This window comes from Python bivittatus, unplaced genomic scaffold, assembly GCF_059951505.1.
Source record: "Python bivittatus isolate LINGU-HERP-01145 unplaced genomic scaffold, Pbiv_v1 ctg000980_np1212, whole genome shotgun sequence".
NCBI lineage: Eukaryota > Metazoa > Chordata > Lepidosauria > Squamata > Pythonidae > Python > Python bivittatus.
The window spans coordinates 5,619,694-5,638,783 of NW_028277125.1; the positions used below are offsets into that span (position 1 = coordinate 5,619,694).

Sequence of the window (19,090 nt, forward strand, 5' to 3'; positions counted from 1 at the left end):
TTTCTTGCATTTCTTTTTCTTTGGGATAGTTTTAGTTGCTGCCTCCTGTACAATGTTACAGACCTCCGTCCATAGTTCTTCAGGCACTCTGTCTACCAAATCTAATCCTCTAAATCTATTCATCACCTTCACTGTGAACTCACAAGGAATATGATCTAAGTCATACCTGAGTGGTCTAGTGGTTTTCCCTACATTCTTCAATTTAAGCCTAAATTTTGCAGTAAGAAGCTCATGATCTGAGCCACAGTCAGCTCCTGGTCTTGTTTTTGCTGTCTGTATAGAGCTTCTCCATCTTTGGCTGCAAAGTATATAATCAATCTGGTTTCGGTATTGACCATCTGGTGATGTCCATGTGTAGAGTCGTCTCTTGTGTTGTTGGAAAAGAGTGTTTGCTATGACTAGCTTGTTCTCTTGACAGAACTCTATTAGCCTTTGCCCTGCTTCATTTTGTATTCCAAGGCCAAACTTGCCTGTTATTCCGATTACTCCTTGACTTTCTACTTTAGCATTCCAATCCCCTATGATGAAAAGGACATCTTTTTTTGGTGCTAGTTCTAGAAGCTGTTGTAGGTCTTCATAGAAGCGGTCAACTTCAGCTTCTTCAGCATCAGTGGTTGGGGCATAGACTTGGATGACTGTGATATTGAATGGTTTGCCTTGGATACGCACTGAGATCATTCTGTCGTTTTTGAGGTTGTACCCCATTACTGCCTTTCCCACTCTCTTATTGACTATGAGCGCTACGCCATTTCTTCTAAGGGTTTCTTGCCCACAGTAGTAGATATAATGGTCACCCGAATTAAATTAACCCATTCCCGTCCATTTCAGTTCGCTGATTCCCAAGATGTCGATTTTCAATCTTGTCATCTCATGTTTGACCACATCCAGCTTGCCTTGGTTCATAGATCTTACATTCCAGGTACCTATACAATATTGTTCTTTGCAGCATCGGACCTTCTTTTCGCTTCCAGATACATCCACAGCTGAACGTCCTTTCGGCTTTGGCCCAGCCGCTTCACTCTTTCTGGAGCTACTTGGAATTGCCCTCCGCTCTTCCCCAGTAGCATATTGGACACCTTCCGACCTGAGGGGCTCATCTTCCGACGTCATATCTTTTAGCCTTTTAACATTGTCCATGGGGTTTTCTTGGCAAGGATACTGGAGTGGGTTGCCATTTCCTTCTCCAGTGGACCACATTTTGTCAGAACTCTCTGTCATGACCTGTCCGTCTTGGGTGGCCCTGCACGGTATAGCTCATGGCTTCACTGACTTATGCAAGCCCCTTCGCCACGACAAGGCAGTGATCCATGAAGGGGAGCCATACATTACTACTGGAAAAACCATAGCTTTGACTATGTGGATCTTTTTCGGCAAGGAGATGTCTCTGCTTTTTAATATGCTATCTAGGTTTGCCATAGCTTTCCTCCCAAGGAGCAAGCATCTCTTAATTTCATGGCTGCAGTTTCCGTCTGCGGTGATCTTGGAGCCCAAATAAATGAAGTCTGTTACTGCTTCCATTTCTACCCCTTCTATTTGCCAGGAATTGATGGGTCCAGATGCCATGATCTTAGATTTTTAATGTTGAGTTTCAAGCCAGCTTTCACACTCTCCTCTTTCACCCTCATCAAGATGCTCTTTAGTTCTTCTTCACTTTCTGCCATTAGGGTGGTATCATCTGCATATCTGAGGTTGTTGATGTTTCTCCCTGCAATCTTAATTCCGGCTTGTGATTCTTCCACCCTGCCATTTCTCATGATGTACTCTACATATGGTTAAATAAGCAGAGTGACAGTATACAGCCTTGTCGTACTCCTTTCCCTATTTTCAACCAATCGGTTGTTCCATGACCGGTTCTAACTGTTGCTTCTTGGCCCGCATACAGATTTCTCAGGAGACAGGTAAGATGGTCTGGTACCCCATCTCTTTAAGAATTTGCCACAGTTTGTTGTGATCCACACAATCAAAGACTTTTGCATAGTTCAACTGGTGTACCTCTTATCAAATGGAGATAGTAAAAAATCATTTGGAACATGAATAAAGTAATATTATACTCTTCATGTTTTTTTTTAATCCTCCCAAAGCCTATGAGCTATACCCCCTGGTGAAAAGAACAGGCTGCTTTCACTGGAGGTCTCCACACAGAGGCTAATAATCATCTATATGAAATGCTTCACCGTATCCTGCCCTGAGAGGGGGTTGGACTATGTGTCTGTAGTTGGACTAAGGTACTTTACAACTCTAGGATTCTAGGAACAGAAGAAATCAACAAATCTTCATGCACTCCTATTTTAGAAAATATTTTAAGAGTATTGCTGGGTTTTTTTGAGCTAAATCTCATTACTGATGGAATAAAGGGTCTGAATAGATTATTATTTATGTTTTTAATTATTTAAAACATTTTTATGGTAGCCCATATTACATGCCATAAAATAACACAAAATTATAACAATTCCCAACATCCCAAAGGCAAACACTCCTCCATGCTTCAAGATTGAATTTTGAAGAGTTCCAAAAGTAAGTATAATTGGTGGCCTCTGTGTTCAACTGGTGTTCAGCTAAAGAAAGTGAATAACAAGCAGCAAAGTCATTTGAGGAGAGAGCTGGGAAATTCTTATGTTGGAGGAAGAGGCCGATCACCCGATTTACAACAAAGGTGCTCCTAGGAAAGGGTACTTGTGGAATGACCTTGAAACCAGGTGAACCCCCAGTCATTCCTGGAACTCTGCGGTGTATCCAAGGAGAAAAAACACCTGGTGCTCAGGAACAAGGGCTATTGTGAGCTTCAAAAAAAAAATCTTTAAAAGATTCCGCTTTCAGGCTGTGTTCAGAATGACAGACATCAAGGCAATCCATAATTTGGTTGAAAGGAATAAAAATAATAATAAAAAAATTGGGACACAAGGCAAAACATGATATCATGAAGGATGGCTACCTGATCTCTATTGGGTGTGTGAGAGGAAAATTTTAGTAGCCTTCTATATGTTTTAATGTTAGTTTTGATTGCATTTGATAAAGCCAGGTTAGCTTCTTGTGACCTGTAGGGCAATGACAGGAAAAGTCAAATGCAAGACTAAGCAACTTGTTGATGGGAACAGAAGAGGAAGGTATGGTAAAATTAGCACCAAGGACATTACGAATCAGTTGCTAAACCTAGGAGTCATGTCTGTGGTTTGTGGTTTTAAAGGATAAAAAGGATTACATCTGAGGGGGTTGGCACCATTTTGGTCGAGCTGTTTACCTGACGGCTCGATTAAAATGGTCACGACATTGCAATGTGAATCTCAGTATGCTATTGGTTGAACTTTATTTGCTTACTGAACTAACATTTAATAAAGCTTTTAGAACTTTGAAGTGACTTGTTTTATGGTGTGTCTGCCTCCCGTGTTTAACGTGGTTTTTCCCCTGACAGGTGTAATGATGCTTCAGAGTTGAGCAATTCTTCCTGTTAAGGCTTTAGTAGGGATCATTTTCAGATATGCTCATGAATTAGGCAGCTGGGGAGGTGACATCATTGTTCGATAGGTATTGCTAAGTACCTGTGGTTCTCTCCCTATTATTTGATACTTGGATTAAGCACCCAACCTTTTAACCAATAACAGCTGCTGCAGAATCTGTGGCAACAGCCCCTCCTCAATAGCATGATGGTTCCACTTGTTTCATTTGCACAAGGCTGATCAGATGCACAGATCCAGTGACGGTCCTCAAGCAGTATGAAGCCCTCATGAACAGTTCCCGTTATTCGGAGAGGAAATTGAGTGAGATTTTTTTTCATGATAATGTCCTGAACATGGGCTTCAAAGGGGATGCATGACACATAATACTGGACTAGATAATAGCTCTGGGACCCAACAAGACTATATTCAGGTAGATTTCATGGACAGATGGTACACCATTATTTTCAAATAAATCTAGCAAAACATCATCTTAGTGACAAATTGGGTGAAACAGCCCTTGATTAAAAAAAAAAACAACAACTCTTCCTCTGCTATTTGAGTGACACATGCTCAGAAGTAACCTCATTAATGTGAATTACTACAATAGCATCTTGTTGACAAATCCCAGTCCTAATTGGCTAGAGCATCAAAAGTTATATTGCTATTTGTTCCCAATCCACGAAGTATATAGAACAGGAAGAACAGCAAAAGCCTGCAGAGAAAGGGATAGAACCACCTCCAGATCAACTAGAGAGCGTCAAACAGAAGGAACCAGCAGCACAACGATGGAGATCGGGGCATTTCTGCTTGCTCTGCTGCTTGCTCTGCTGACTCTGTTCTTCCTGAAACAACTCTGGTCCCAAAGACATCTGCCTCCCGGTCCTTTGGCTCTGCCTCTCATTGGGACCTTTTGGGCAAATGGGTTTTGGCTTCGAGAAGATTATTTACTTAAGGTATTTCATTCTAAATAATCAACCAGTAATAAGTAAGATAATACTCTTTTTTTTCTTTGTTCCATAGTTATGGACAAATACATTAACCTAAGTAAAATATTCTGGCAGGAACAGGGATACAATCAAAGGGATTGTTATGAGACTTGATTAATTACTTTCCTCATCATGCCAGAATATTCAAATCCAGACCTGCTTGCCACTGTATCACAGGGCAGGATGTGAAATAATGGGGCTGGATTTTCAAAAGGCAGATTCTAGTTCAATCATAGCAAGAAAACTTTGGTGATGGAACCAATTCTCCAGAGAGAGGGTGGCTTCCCCTTCGCTCTGTTCAATTGGAGGCTAGACATCCCTCTGTTGAAGAGGCTTTGATCTGAATTCCTGCAGTGGACAATAGGTAGAACTTGATAGCCTAAAGGTCTCTTTCCAATTCTGCAATTCTATCATGATAACAATGGTAATGAGTTCAAACTTCCCTGAATGGCAAACATTGTATAGTCACAAGGAAGATAAGAATACATGTGATATAAAAGAAACGTATAATCAGCATTTACTGTCTCTAGTAACACGGAATGAGAGGCCCTAATTTACATGTGGGGGCTTTAGCTGGCAGGAACATTAAACAGAAGTAAAAGCACAAGAGGCATGTTATGTATGACAGAAAACAGTGCTATCGAGCTACTGAAGTGGTTTCCAAGTAGAAGGAAAGGTACACCATGTCCTTTCGTTGATCAAAGTCGTCAGTTTTTCCCCTCTGCCAATTCCATTATTTCAATATCCATTCTTCTGTTGTGGGTATTTGTAAGTCTTTCCATTTTTGTGCATGTAGAAGTCTCACTGCTGTTAGCATATCAAGAAGTAAATTCCCATGTTTTCAAACCGTCTGTTTATCTATCATATGTAAAAGCAAAGTCTCTGGTTTCAATTTTATATCCATTTTTGAAATGGTTTGAATCAGAATACAGATCATATTCTGATATTTCTTAGCTTTCTCACAGGTCTGCCAGAGATGATAAAAAGTACCTTCACACTAGTTACATTTCCAACATACATTTGAAATTCCTTTAGACATCTTAGCTCATTTATCCGGTGTCAAATCCTAATGGCACATCATTTTATTAAAGTTTTCTTTCAAGTTAGAGATAAGAGTCAACTTCAAGCCTTTATTCCACAGGTTTTCCCATTGTTCCAACATTATATTATATCCAAAAAAATTTGCGCACTTAAACATACAGTCCTTAACATATTCATCTTCCATATTCATCTTCAACAAAAGGTTGTACATTTTAGCAATAACATGTTCATTATTAGTATATAAAGCTTATTCAGAGTCAGTTTTCTCACATGTAAATTTGTAACTTTTCTTATCCATTTTAAATCTTTGAAGCAGTTGTGCGTAAGTAAACTATTGACAGGTATAACCTTCCAGTTCTAATTCTTCCCCCTTCTTCAGTTTAGGTTCTCCTTCAGAAAACAATGATAAATTTGCATAGGTCAATCATGCTTGTTTAAATGTCATTTCTCTTCTCTAAGAAGCTTCCTGAGGTGACAACCACAAAGGCATTTTAGGAGTCAATCTTACTTTCTATCTATTCCAAATTCTCAGTATGCCACGTCTAATAAAATGATTCCTGAAATCAATATTAACTTTTGCTTTGTCACACCATAAATATCCATGCCATCCAAATCTTAAATCACATCCTTCTAATTCCAATAACCTCTTGTTTTTTAGAGTCACCCACTATTTCATCCGTACAAGACAACAGGGATCAAAATATAATTTTAAATCTGGAAGACATAACCCACCTCTTTCTTTAGATTCCTGTAAAAGTCTGTATTTTATCCTTGCTTTTTTACCTTCCCATATGAATTTAGACGTATCTTTTTGCCATTGTTTAAATGGTACATCAGTTCTCAATATCAGCATTGTCTGGAAAAGAAATAACATTCTAGGTAAAACTTTCATCTTAATTACTGGAATTCCACCAAACAATGAAAATTGTAACTTTTCCCATCGCAATAGATCTTTCTGATATATTTCCAAACTTTCACATAATTATTTTGATGCAACATACCATTCATATTTTTCAGTATAATCAACGTATTTAGGCTTTTTCTCAATTTTAAGACCAGACCTTTTCATCAATATTTTTTAATCATGTACAGTCATATTTTGAACCAACGTCTTTGTTTTTTGCTTATTTACCTTAAATCCAGCTAATATATCAAAGTCTTTCAGTTTGTTCATCAAGTATTACATTCCATTTTGAGGTTCCTGTGAATTCAAAACTAAATCATCCACAAAAGCTCTCAGTTTATAAACCTCTCTTTTGATTTGCAGACCATTTATATCCCCTCCTGTCTGTTATCTCTATTTAACACTTCCAGAACTAAAATAAAAAGCAAAGGGGACAAATAATTGTTAAAAGTGAAATATTCCAAAAGGTGGGTGACGTGGCAGAGAAGGCCCACCTCCTGGGGCCCGCCAAGTATAAGTCCCTGGCAGATGTTACTCACAGCAGACCCTCTCTGCCAGATTGAATGGAACTGTACATATTCCTATCACAATGATGATGATTCTGATATAGTCTGTATCAGAGTCACTATCACTGTCAGAATTGGGTCCTGCTAAAAAATCTGATCTGCAGCTAAAATGTAGTGGAATTCCTTAAAATCCTCCCCAATTGCAATTGGGGTGGATGTATGTAAACTATCCCCTAGAATTTCCCTCTCCATCCAATGTTTACACCTGTCTTCAAACAAATATTTCCAGGTAACATTGAATGGATTTCAGTTATTTTATTTCTGAGTCCTTCTAAATTAGTTTCACACCTTTGTTTCTTCCCACACAAGAAGCATTATAGTCTCCAATTTCATTATTTGCACGGAGGGTTTGCACTCAACTAGGATGTGTGAGCTCCAGATGAACATTAACAAAGTCATCAGAACCTTTTTTATGTGTTTCTTATAATTAAGAAGGCCTAGTTTAAAAAAAAAACAAACAGAAACACATAATGATTCTAATTCAGCAAATTCAAGCAATTATATTGGCTATAGGTCTACTCACATAAACTCTGGATATCTACTCACAATTAAACCTTACTAAAATGAAGGGCCTTATTGTCAGGGAAGCGTTCTCCAAAATCTCAGCCTAAGAATAGCAAATCCTTTAAAAACGCTGAATTTGGCAAACATAGCTAAGCCTAATAATATGGTTAACTGTCATGACATTAGTGCGTTCAGCATTGGACCCTCCTCCATACAAGAGCCGTTGCTACCCCAAGATCAACAATAAGCCCTTGAAGGGTATTCAGAAGCTTCAGTTGGTGCAAAATGCAGTGGTGTGGGCAGTTATGTGCACACTTAGTTCTATGCATATTACACCTCAGCTCCATGAGCTGCATTGGTTACCACTTTGCTTCTGGGTGTGATGCAAGATGCTGGTGAGGATCCATAAAGCCCTAGATGGCATGCAGCCTCTCCCAGTACATCCACCTGTCCCATCAGGTTCTGCAGAAGAGGCCTGTTGGTGGTTCCGTCCACTAGAGAATGTCATCTGGCAGGATCCAGGGAGAGGGCCTTTTCTGCTGCTGCACCCTCCCTATGCAACATCATTCCATCTACCCCCCAGGGTCAGCCTGGCCCCAAACTTCCTGACCTTCTGGAAGGTCCTGAAGACCTGGCTTTGCCATCTGGCCTGGGGATCAGAGAGTGATGTGGAGACCCTAAAATGGCTGTACTGTTCTTGAATGGCTGTGGTTTCCCAGTGACTGTACTGTATACTTTTAATTGTTTGTTTTTAATGTTTGTATTTTTTGTATGCCTGTTTTATTGTTTTATTTTTGATACTATTTATGTTTTAATTGTAAGCTGCCCAGAGTTACGAATGTGAGATGGGCGGCTTCATAACTTAAATAAATAAGTATACCCTGCACCAGGACCATCTACAGGGGCTCAAAAAAGGTCAAGATTTTGTCTAGATAATGAAGGCTACTTTCTTTTTCTGGGTTCCACTATTTCATCAGAAAATCAAAGGTAAAATGATTGTACAGTCATAGGTGTAAAAACCATAATGTTCAGGATGTGGTAGCAGATTCTTTTAAAGTGACCGAGAGCTGGAGAATTATCTGTAGAATGATACACAGGCATCAGGATTCTAACCCTGAGAGAGCAAAAATAGGATTTTACTGGAAATAATGGATTTCCAAGCAACAGTTACATGGAGAAGAAGAAGAAAGGGGAAAAATAGAGTTTAAGAGCTGGGAATGCTTGTACACAATGGCTTGTTCCTGACTGTCTTCCAAGCAAAACATGTGCATCCTGAGAGAAATGATTCAGTTGGAGAGAGAAAAAGCTTGTTCTGTTTCTCTTGTGGGTCTGGGAGAAGCCAGTGAACACTTTACGGTAGTAGCAATTGGAGAAGTCTCTGTTATGTTTTGCAAAATCATTCTGGGGCTCCTTCTTCTCATTAACAATCTGCTTCTAGATTCACGTTCCTTTCCCCTGAGACTAATTTAACATTTTTTTCTCTCTCTACAAGTAGCATCATACAGGAGGAAACCCTTTCCTTTCCCCAAATTGATTTTACAATTTCATCTCAGGAACAGTTTCTGTTGCCATCTCAGAGGTACTCTGAAAGGAGCAGCAATACACCAGCTGTTCAGTATCACTTATGCATCAACAATATACTTGCAGCCTCTTGTCTCCAGCTCTTCCGTCTTTCTCTGGAGCCAGAGAAGTTGCTTCTGCCACACCCTCAGGCTCCTGGAGAGCAAATTGCAGATGGCAGCCCTGAGAGCAATGCAGGTTCACCAGGATGCCTTTATTCTGGGTTGCAAGTGACTTCTGTCGCCGGCAGCAGGTTAAGGTGCCCTGGAGTCTGAAAAGACTCTCTCTGATTTGGAGCTACTATAGACCAGTATGGCTCTCTGCCACAATATCATATAGTCCACCAGGAGATGGGTCCATTTTTTTAACAACTTACCCAATCTTCTGCATGGAAATTGTACTGCACTTGTGACCATTCTTAATTCAGTTGCAACCCATCAGATGAAGAACAATATTCAGGGCAGCCAAGAGCCCCTAGAATGTCCTGTCAAAGCAGCTGTCAGTTGGAAATTTGGGGAGTTGATGGCTTGAGAAAGCAGAGAGCAAAGGGGTCGAGAAATCTGCTGAAAACCATCCAAATTGTAGTGCTCGAAAGATGTTACTCATGGAAAAGCTGTTTCAGACAATGATTGACTCACATATCTGTCTGTCCCAGAAGGACTGGGCAGTCAGAAGATCACTTCTCAACCAAAGCACAGGAGAAGGGAGCAAACAAATGGGAGAGGGTGGATTTCAACTAGAAGCATAGAAGAATAAACGAAAGTAGATAAAGAAGTTCTTGGCAGGAATCTTAGAGAGAGAGAAAAAAAAAGTTATAAAGAGAAGAGAATTGAATATGGTGAAAGGTCTTAGAATTGAGGATTTAGGGAAGACAGTAGGTGACATATTAACTTTAAATAATCTGTTTTATTTGATTGTAACTTTTCTCAACTTTGATTCACCTGACAGCATGCAAAACGATATGGAAATATATACACCATGTTTTTAGGGCATAACCTTATAGTAGTGTTCTCTGGATTCAAAACTGTGAAGGAAGGAATGACCAGCTTCTCAGAAGAATTCTCTGAACGAGCAATTGATCCTTTCTTGAGTGTTTTAGCGAAAGGAAGGGGTAAGGGCAAATAGTAATAAATTGTACACAGATAACCATCTTGCTATTCCAATTTGTGGTAATATTATGCATAGCAGAAAAAAGGAGTAAGACAAAATAAGCAAAATGATTGAAAGGCGTGAGATAAGCAAAAGAAATATTGCTCAATCCACTTTACACCAAATTATTATGCATGTTCATAGTTTCTATCTGGTCCATAAGATGTGTACATTGATTCAGACAATGCCTGTTTTTCATTAAACTTCTACTTCTTTTTTCTGAGGATCTCATCAATTTCATCCAACTCCAACTTTCCCCATCTTTCCCTTCCTCTTGAATGCTTTCCTCTCTCACATTTTTGTTTTGGAAATTCAATTTTCAGCACTTCTCCCTGTATGACCAACCCACCCAAAGGTACTAATTTCATCTTGACCACTCACATATGCATTGAATCTACATTCACTGATCACAAATCTATTCTTGACCCTCTCTGTTTTTGTTTTACCACATCCACTTAAATGTATATGTCTTGAAGTCACCCCACACAACTAATACTTTCAGAAAATGATATAAGAAAAGATTCTTCTAATTCTTGTTGCATCTGGTTTATCTAAAGTAAATCCTTCAACAAAGTTATATTTAAGTAACATTAGAAAAAATAAGGCAAATATTGCTTGTAGTTATTCATGAAACTGTGGCTAGTAAGGCCTTTGCACACCTTTGGGTTGTGCACTAATTGTCCCCATTCCTGGACCAGGAGGCTCTGCTCAAAGTCACTCATGCCCTCGTGACTAGAGCTGGATTACTGCAAGAGGCTCTACATGGTGCTGCCCTTCAAGAGCATTCAGGAGCTTCAACTGGTGCAGAATGCAGTTGCGCAGATAATTAGTGGTGTGGGATATTTCACACATGTAACACCACTGCTTCATGAGGTGCTTTCGAGTGAAATCAACGTGGTGGTTGTCATCTTTAAGGCTGTTTGTGGCTTGGAACCAGGTTACTTGTGCGACGTCTCCTCCCCATTGTTTCTATCTGTCCAAGGAATGTCGGCTGGCAGGGACTAGGCGACATGACTTGGCAGCTGTAGCCCTGGCCCTCTGGAAAATTCTCCCTCCAGAGATTAGGATGTCCCCCAGCTCTGTTGGGCTTTCGTACAGCCTTGAAAACCTGGTTATGTGCCCAGGCCTGGGATCCTGAGTGTGTAAAGGGCCCTGTTTTCTGGCTATATTGACATCAAAGGTTATAATTTCCTTTGTATGTGTGTGTATGTATGTATGTATATGTATGTGTGCATGTGTGTCTGTGTGTATACTGTGTGTGTATATATATCTGTATGTGCATGCGTCTAATATATTTATATCTAAGGTTATCATTTCCTTTGTCTGTGTATGTATGTATTTATATGCGTGCACGTCTGTGTGTGTGTAATATTCATGTTGGTTTTAATTCTTTTTCTAATTGTACTCTACTCAGAATCACTTGTGTGAGATGGGTGGCTATAGAAATTGAATTAAATAAATAAATAAATAAAGGTTATGAGGACATACTCTTATTACATGTATTAATCAATTCAACAATTGAGTGAGTTACTAGAAGATAATATGATTAGAGCTCTGATGTGCAATGGGGAAAGCCTATTTTGGCTGCATAGGATATACTGTATCTAACAACTACAACTCTGAGGTATAAGCGTTCAGTACTTTCTATGTACAAGAATTAAGTTTACTTGGGATCTATTCCAACCTTATAAAAGATCTCAAATTTGAATAAAAACTGCAACTTTAATTGTCTTACCCAAAGCCAAAGTATAATCATATTCAAAAAACAATGCGATACGTCTAGAAAATCCATTGTTGTTGTTTAGTCGTTAAGTCGTGTCCGACTCTTCGTGACCCCATGAACCATATTGCGCCAGGACTTCCTGTCCTTCACTGCCTCCCTGAGTTTGCTCAGTTTCATGCTCATTGCTTCAGTGATGCTATCTAACCATCTCATCCTCTGCCGTCCTCTTCTCCTTTTGCCTTCAATCTTTCCCAGCATCAGGGTCTTCTCCAAAGAGATCTCTCTTCGCATTAGGTGACCAAAATATCTGAGCTTGAGCTTCATTATCGATCCTTCCAATGAGCAATCAGGGTTGATTTCCTTTAAGATTGACTGGTTTGACCTCCTAGCAGTCCAGGGGACTCTCAAGAGTCTTCTCCAGCACCACAGTTCAAAGGCATCAATTCTTCGGCGCTCGGCCTTTTTATGGTCCAGCTCTCACAGCCATACATTACTACTGGAAAAACCATGGCTTTGACTATGCGGATCTTTGTCGGCAAGGTGACGTCTCTGCTTTTTAATATGCTATCTAGGCTTGCCATAGCTTTCCTCCCAAGGAGCAAGCGTCTTTTAATTTCATGGCTGCAGTCTCCGTCTGCGGTGATCTTGGAGCCCAAATAAATGAAGTCTGTTACTGCTTCCATTTCTACCCCTTCTATTTGCCAGGAATTGATGGGTCCAGATGCCATGATCTTAGTTTTTTTAATGTTGAGTTTCAAGCCAGCTTTTGCACTCTCCTCTTTCACCCTCATCAAGAGGCTCTTTAGTTCTTCTTCACTTTCTGCCATTAGGGTGGTATCGTCCGCATATCTGAGGTTGTTGATGATTCTCCCTGCAATCTTGATTCTGGCTTGTGATTCTTCCAGCCTGGCATTTCTCATGATGTACTCTGCATATAGGTTAAATAAGCAGGGTGACAGTATACAGCCTTGTCGTACACCTTTCCCTATTTTGAACCAATCGGTTGTTCCATGACCGGTTCTGACTGTTGCTTCTTGGCCCGCATACAGATTTCTCAGGAGACAGGTAAGGTGGTCTGGTACTCCCATCTCTTTAAGAATTTGCCACAGTTTGTTGTGATCCACACAATCAAAGGCTTTTGCATAGTCAATGAAGCAGAAGTAGATATTTTTCTGGAACTCTCGTGCTTTCTCCATGATCCAGCGAATGTTGGCGATTTGATCTCTAGTTCCTCTGCCTCTTCGAAACCCAGCTTGTACATCCGGTAGTTCTCGGTTCACGTACTGCTGAAGCCTAGCTTGTAGGATTTTGAGCATAACCTTGCTAGCATGTGAAATGAGTGCAATTGTGCGATAGTTTGAGCATTCTTTGGCGTTGCCCTTCTTTGGAATTGGAACATAAACTGACCTTTTCCAATCCCGTGGCCACTGTTGCGTTTTCCAAACTTGCTGGCATATTGAGTGCAGCACTTTAACACCATCATCTTTTAGTATTTTAAATAACTCAGCTGGAATACTGTCATCTCCACTAGCTTTGTTGTTAGCAATGCTTCCTAAGGCCCACTTGACTTCACTCTCTAGGATGTCTGGCTCAAGGTCAGTGATCACACCAGCGTGGACATCAGGGACATTAAGATCTTTCTTGTATAGTTCTTCTGTGTATTCTTGCCACCTCTTCTTAATCTCTTCTGCTTCTGTTAGGTCCCTGCCTTTTTGTCCTTTATCATGCCCATCTTTTCACTAAACGTTCCTTTCATATCTCCAATTTTCTTGTAGAGATCTCTAGTCTTCCCCATTCTATTGTTTTCCTCAATTTCTTTGCATTGTTCATTTAAGAAGGCCTTCTTATCTCTCCTTGCTATTCTCTGGAAATCTGCATTCAGTTGCTTATATCTTTCCCTTTCACCCTTGCTTTTCGCATTCCTTCTTTCCACAGCTATTTGTAAAGCCTCATCAGACAGCCATTTTGCTTTCTTGCATTTCTTTTTCTTTGGGATGGTTTTAGTTGCTGCCTCCTGTACAATGTTACGGACCTCTGTCCATAGTTCTTCAGGCACTCTGTCTACCAAATCTAATCCTCTAAATCTATTCATCACCTTCACTGTGTACTCACAAGGAATATGATCTAAGTCATACCTGAGTGGTCTAGTGGTTTTCCCTACATTCTTCAATTTAAGCCTAAATTTTGCAGTAAGAAGCTCATGATCTGAGCCACAGTCAGCTCCTGGTCTTGTTTTTGCTGTCTGTATAGAGCTTCTCCATCTTTGGCTGCAAAGTATATAATCAATCTGGTTTCGGTATTGACCATCTGGTGATGTCCATGTGTAGAGTCGTCTCTTGTGTTGTTGGAAAAGAGTGTTTGCTATGACTAGCTTGTTCTCTTGACAGAACTCTATTAGCCTTTGCCCTGCTTCATTTTGTATTCCAAGGCCAAACTTGCCTGTTATTCCGATTACTCCTTGACTTCCTACTTTAGCATTCCAATCCCCTATGATGAAAAGGACATCTTTTTTTGGTGCTAGTTCTAGAAGATGTTGTAGGTCTTCATAGAAGCGGTCAACTTCAGCTTCTTCAGCATCAGTGGTTGGGGCATAGACTTGGATGACTGTGATATTGAATGGTTTGCCTTGGATACGCACTGAGATCATTCTGTCGTTTTTGAGGTTGTACCCCATTACTGCCTTTCCCACTCTCTTATTGACTATGAGCGCTACGCCATTTCTTCTAAGGGTTTCTTGCCCACAGTAGTAGATATAATGGTCACCCGAATTAAATTCACCCATTCCCGTCCATTTCAGTTCGCTGATTCCCAAGATGTCGATGTTCAGTCTTGTCATCTCATGTTTGACCACATCCAGCTTGCCTTGGTTCATAGATCTTACATTCCAGGTACCTATATAATATTGTTCTTTACAGCATCGGACCTTCTTTTCGCTTCCAGATACATCCACAGCTGAACGTCCTTTCGGCTTTGGCCCAGCCGCTTCACTCTTTCTGGAGCTACTTGGAATTGCCCTCTGCTCTTCCCCAGTAGCATATTGGACACCTTCCGACCTGAGGGGGTCATCTTCCGGCGTCATATCTTTTAGCCTTTTAACATTGTCCATGGGGTTTTCTTGGCAAGGATACTGGAGTGGGTTGCCATTTCCTTCTCCAGTGGACCACATTTTGTCAGAACTCTCTGTCATGACCTGTCCGTCTTGGGTGGCCCTGCACGGTATAGCTCATGGCTTCACTGACTTATGCAAGCCCCTTCACCACGACAAGGCAGTGATCCATGAAGGGGAGAAAATCCATAGCAGGACCATAATAATTCATAGAGGCATAAGATCATTAAAATACTTAATCCCCAATATTTTAAAAATCACTTATTTCTTGTTCTTCCAGATTTGGAACACTGTTAATCAAAATTAGTATTCATCTACAAAAGTTTGAAGTTTCAATTTTGTATACTTCCCCAACCTATTCTCTAGAAAAGAGTTTTTTGACTGTAGCTGTTGGAGAACTCATGTTTATAATCTGCTGTGGTGTTGGAAGACAATAATCTTCTCTCGATCTTAGTATGAGAGTATTTGATTGAAATTGGGGAGGGGAGGGGAGGAGTATATAAGATGGAATGGAAAGGGTATGGGTGAAACAGGTGAACTAGTTTGGGTGGTTTGTGGTATGCGCCAGATTTCTGTGGTATTCGGCAGAGGGACGTATAATAATGAGAAATGGCCAAGACAGAATAATTGTGACCAGCAATTTGGTGCAGGTCCCCATTTCTGGACCAGTATCTCTTGGGGGTATGGAGTTCAGATTGCTAGCAGCCTTGCTCTCAGGCTACTGTTGGTGAATATTAGGTCCATGCGGAATAAGACCTCATCCATTAATTGAACTGAAATTTATTCAGCAAGTTCTAACTGATAAGTGATTAATCTAAGAGGAGCCCAAATTGCTCTTAGATTAGTCACGTGTCTGTGTGTGATCAAATTTTAACTGAATTCCAGATTTACACAATTGGTTAATTAAGGATTAGAAACTGCTCCATTTATAATAATATAACTTCCCAATATCTTGATAAAACTACACTTCTATATCTTCCCAATTTATCTCTTCCAGCTCATGAACTTTTCAAAGAATATTGCCCCTCATATGGGTATTAACAAACTTAATATATCCTGGGTTCTACTATCTTGTTTGTGTAACTTTATGAACTCTATCAGTGATATTAATGAAGCCTAGGAAATAATAATCGTTCAGCCATTTAGCAATGAAGCTAACAATCTCAGTTTTGCAATATTTTCTATGACTCTTGCACTCAAACGTTTCATCCTGAAGATCAGCCATACGTGGTCTAATGTCCACAAGATTGTTTTCAGTCTTGTTTTTAATATAAAGATTTCCCCCCATACAAAGTCATTTGGTAACAAAAGTATTCAATTACTGGCTTGGAGAACAGTTGCACAATAAATTCCTTGTGCCTGGGCAGCCCGACTTTCCAATACAATTTCCCAATATGGGTTTTCAACCCACTTCCCAGTACAATCAGATGTGAAGGCCAAAAAAGTTTTAAACAAAGGGTTTTGGATGTGGCTGCCCAAGAGGAGATATCACACCTTAAACATCTCAAGTCCTTGAAGTGGCTGGCCCAACACAAATCAGTCTTCCAATTAGAAAAGAATCTAACAATTCTTTTACCCCAATATCTTAGAAGAGCTTTCACCAGAGCTCATTTCGACCAATTAGACTCTATGGTAAGATATGGGAGATTTCAAGGAGTCCCCTATGAAGAAAAACTATGTATTTGTGGTGCCCCAGCTATTGAAGATATGGCACACATCCTGTTTGATTGTAGATTACATTCAGCAGAGGGCACTGACCATTTAGATTAATATTTAAAAAATAAAAAATACTGGAGCGGCCACCAGAAATTTTCCTACTTTTTACGGGGCAAGAACCTCCGTATCAAAGGCAGTTATAAAGAGGGCAGGTTACTTAGATCAGATTGGTGTTGACTGCAGGGGAGATGGCTTGACATGAACTTGTATCATAGGTTTAGTTATATTTACATTTTTATTAATTCTTACTTGTATGTTTACAAGGCATTTATATTATTTTATCTTACTTCTCTTATACTTGATATGGTCAGTAGACTAAATCAATAAAGTTGAACTTGAACTAATATCAAGATTCTGAACATTTATCAATTTCACTAGGACTATCAACAATGACATACACCACTTTAGACATTTCCTTAATTTGTTCATATATAATAAAACTGATATTCCTTTGTTGTTACTTAGTTTGCTCAATTGTTTTGTACCCTTCTGTCTTGCACTTCTCTTTGAGAGACTGTAGCTCTCTAGCTCCCTAATTTGAAGCTTGATTTTTTTCATAACTCTTGCTTGTTTTTTATACCACATGCGTAAATAGATCAGGTAAAGGCTATAGCATCTGGCTCACAATATACAAATGCATACTTTTCTTATAATTTTGGTTCATTGTTTGTTCATTTATTGCTGGCTCACCTCCAAAGTAATTTGCGCTCAGGCCCATAAACCAATTTAAAATATTGTACGTAATCACTGACAGATAAATGCTATAGTAACTTGATTAAAGTGGGGGAGTAAAAAAGCCATTTGCCTGTTTTGCTGGTTAGTTTCAATCTTGTGGGAGGGAGTTGCCCAGGGAATCTGTCTCCACTGAGAAGATCCTGCCTCTTGTACCTGCCAACCAAATGGATCTTAGTGGCAGCACCGCAGGTAGGACCTTGGGCTGCTCTGGGCAGGTCAACAAGAGTATAAGTCATTCTGCCACACAAGAAAATGAAAAATATAAAATGAGTATGATGCCTATGACATATGTTCTTGTACATGAACGATTACATTGTCTCAGAAGCTTTTGATGTCCATCAGACAAGTTAGAGGTTGGCAAGCACTGCAGCTGTGGTCACCATACGACATATTTCTCCCAGTTCCCATGTGACTCCCAAAAAGAAAAAATATTTTTAAATAAAATCACATGGCCAGAATCTTACAAACTTGCAATGTGTCACAAGGGTTTGGTATTCCCACCTGAAATCCGGAGATACCTTTTAGCAAGAACTAGACCTAACCGTATTTTAACATGAATGTTGTCAGAAATAATTTATCACTATCTGCTGATGCCCTGAGGAATTATTCTTTCAAACGGTCGCACCTGGAAACGGCAGCGACACATCGGCATCACTGCTCTGCGGAAGCTGGGCCTGGGGAAAAAAAGCATTGAGCATCAAATAGAAGAAGGAGCTCAGAAGCTGGTAGAGGTCTTTACACAAACAAGAGGTATGAAATGACAGTGGCTCAAGTCCCCTTTGATTGAAATTGAGGAAATTTGTGGCCGCCTCAGCACTGTTGTGGTGATGCACCGCCATTGTCAGCCCAGGTCACGTGATTGTCATGAGTGTATCCCCAACCTCTTTCCTGCCTCTCTCTGTCCCCTGTGCCCAATTGGCTGGCCGCAGGGCCCAACAGGCAAGCAACAATTGGCTGCTTTGGAAATGAGGGAGAAATCTGAAATCACTTAATAGCAGTTCGTGGTGAGGAAAGGACAAGGGAATGACTTAGATGCCTGCTGGTGGGGGCACTGGGGGATGCTGGGTTTCAACAAGAGACGCCTCTTCCTAACTCTAAGGAGGGGGGCCTTGGGTACAGACCAAAATGTGGACTAGAGGAGCAGTTTTCCTACAGTCCCTTGCTCCCTTTGTTCCATCTCCTCAAGCAAAGGGGCAGGCAGTTTATTTGGTCAGCTAAAGAGAAGAAAAAGCAGGAGGCTTCCCCGGGCACTCCTGAGGGTTGTGATGGGAGGGCAAATGGTGCAAGCCTGTTTTATATGTGGAAAGGGAGGAAGGCAGGGAGGGAGGGAGGGAGGGAGGGAGGGAGATTTCTGCTACTCCCTGTAGCTTCCCACAAGCAAAGTCAAAGGGGAATCTGGCAGCAAGTTGCAAGTTCCTGAGAGTCCCACTACTTTTTTGCCATTGGTCATTCTGTTTCTCTGTTTAGCTAAGGAAATATCTCTGAAACAATGACCCAGCGGGTCACGGGTTGTCTAGTTTCAAATGAAAAAAGATGTATTTGATTGGAGTTTTAACTTTTAAAAAAATTGATAGAGTTCCCAATTCTTTTCCTTCATCTCCTTAGAAGTCCTGTTCTTTACTATTAAAGGGTGAACAGGAGAGGCTGAATTAATTATGAAATAACT

General features: G+C 40.3%; 1 pseudogene; it reads left to right on the plus strand.

Annotated features, from left to right (window-relative positions):
• The first annotated feature begins 4,112 nt into the window (after window positions 1-4,112).
• The window catches only part of LOC112543234 (cytochrome P450 2J5-like), a 54,080-nt pseudogene continuing 39,102 nt past the window's right edge, over window positions 4,113-19,090 (plus strand).